We start from the raw sequence: 2,650 nt of genomic DNA, 5'->3' as shown, positions 1-2,650 counted from the left end.
TTAAATGAACGGATGCCAAGAGAAGTGAGCAGAACCAGAAGACCAATTTATACAATAAAAGCAATATTGTAAAGATATTGAAACTATGAAAAACTTAGTAACTCTGATCAACAACATGGCCAACCACAATCCTAAAGAACTCATGATGAAACATACTACCATCTCCAGATATAAAGAACTAACGGACTCAGAGGGCAGGTTCAAGCATATTTTTTTTTCTCTTTCTTTTCCTCGGGACATGGCCAATATGGAAATCTGTTACAAGGGTTGTGTTTTTCTTTTGGGGGAGAAGAAAAAAATGTTGATTTTTTTTAATTTAATAAAACTATTTTTTAAGATTCTATTCTCATAAATATTGAATTTCATGTCTCAAAATACGAGTACCCCCCTCCTCATTTCACATCAGTTGCCTTCTACCATTTTCTCCTTCATCTGTTTCACTGAAGAAATGTCCCTTTTTCTTGCAAAGGAAAACTTCTCCCATTCACTCTTGATTTCATCCCTTCCTTTCTTCTCCAACTGATTGCCCCTTCTATCATCCCCACTCTCTCTCTAATCGTCGACCTCTCCTATGCATTGGGTCCTTCCCTATTGCCTACAAACAACCACATATCTCCTGCATCTTTAAAACACCCTCATATCATCCTAGATCTCTCCTCCCCTTCTCAGCTAAATTTCTTGAGAAGCCTCTCTACAGACAGGTAGGTGACTCCAGTTTCTCTCCTCTCATTCTCTTATGAATCCTCTGCAATCTGGCTTCTAACCTCATCATTCACCTGTAACTTCCCTCTACAAAGTTACCAATGAGCTCTTAATTGCCAAATCTCACAGCCTTTCCTCCATCCTGATCCTCCTGGAGCCCTCTGCAGCTTCTGACACTGCTGATTATACTCTCCTCTTGTATTCTCTCTCCTCTCCAGGTTTTAATGAGGCACCACTCTTCTGGTTTTCTCCCAATATGTCTAACTGCTCCTTCTCTGCCTCTTTTGCTGGTTCTTCACATCACTCCCACTACCTGTGGTTGTCCCCCCCAAGGCTCTGTCTTGAGCCCCCTTCTCTTTTTGCTCTCTTTGCACTTGGTGATCTCATCAGCTCCCAAAGATTTAATAAGCATCTCTATGCTAATGCTTCCAAATCTACTTATGCAGCCCTAACCTCTCTGCTGACCTCCAATCAAGCATTTCCAACTGCCTTTCTGTCATCTCAAACTGGATGTCCAGGAGACACTTTAAACTCACCATGTACTAATAACACAGACTCACTGCCATAAGTAGAAGCTCTGTTTAACATTTCTTATTATCAGTCTGTATCCTGCCCTGGGCCACCCAGCTTAGATGACAAGCTGACTTTTTTTCTTTCAAATAAAAAAAAAAAGAGGTGTCTCTTAATATTCTAAAGTTTAAATTCTGACTTTCTTTAGAAATAAAATGATTGTTGTCTTTCATTTCTGAATTCTGGCTTTAAATCTGCTTTTGAATTTGTTCTTGCTCTCTTTTCAAGAGACAAGCACTCAAGAGAGTTAAAGTTCCATGACAATATAAAATGTAATTTACAAATAAAAGGCCCTATCAAAGCTTCAAAAAGAGAATGTATTTCTGACTAAAATTATTCAAAAAGAATGTGATATTCAGTTATCTACTGCAGCTAAAAATAAGAACTATGTAAGCAATGTAGTCAATGATGAAACCAGAGATAACTTGTGAATATTTCTACAGCACCTTTCTTCATCAAATATGGAAACAACTTGAAAATTGAGAAACAAATAATGTGTTTATCTTGCTGCATCCATCAACGAAATTCAGCCAAGTCAGTAGTGAAACAATAGTCCAACAAATTTCTATTATCATTCAACAGCTCAAGAAGGGAAATAATCAGCTCCTCCAAATTAAACAATGTAAAAATGTAGGGTTTTTTGTCTATTTTCCAAGATGGACAAATTTTAAGAATATTTAAAACAGAGAAAGCGTGAGTAGTGGTTGCCTGGATTGCAATTTAGGCAATAAGAAGATAAAATCTACAGCTTGGATAAACCCCACTCAAAGAAGAAAGTGACGTATGACATGAAATCCAACACCTGGAACCCAAAGCCCAGGAAGCTGTATTACTTAGTAAACAGAGTAGTCGATTAGTCTTAGGAACCTATGAGTCTTAATTCCTATTTGTCTACTGACTTGAAGAGGCTTAAAATGTCTCAGTTTTTCCTTTACTCTTTTTTTTTTTAAGGCAACTGGGGTTAACTGACTTGCCCAGGGTCACACAGCTAGTAAGTGTCAAGTGTTTGGTCTGAGGCCAGATTTGAACTCTGGTCCTCCTGACTTCAGGGCCGGTGCCCTATCCACTGTGCCACCTAGCTGCCCCCAGTTTTTTCTTTAAATAGAAAAGCACCAACGTGTAGTCACAATAAAACTACAGTATTAATTTTTTTTTTACCGTATGAGAGATCCCATGAACAGAAAGAAGAAAACAGGTGAGTTCAGGAAACAGATCACCAGTCTGACAAAGTGATAGGGACCTTCAATTATCCATAAATCTGCTGAAGCTTTCTCTGTGCCAAAAACAATGCAACTAACCTTAACAGTCATTTCATCATTTAAAAAGTGGAAGAACTAGCAATGGAAAATTCTATTCTTGATCTGATTCTCACTAATAG

The sequence above is a fragment of the Vombatus ursinus genome, unplaced genomic scaffold, assembly GCF_900497805.2.
Source record: "Vombatus ursinus unplaced genomic scaffold, bare-nosed wombat genome assembly UNPS02014837.1, whole genome shotgun sequence".
Taxonomy (NCBI): domain Eukaryota; kingdom Metazoa; phylum Chordata; class Mammalia; order Diprotodontia; family Vombatidae; genus Vombatus; species Vombatus ursinus.
The sequence above is the reverse complement of the archived record's forward strand: the minus strand, read 5'-3'. Positions refer to the sequence as shown.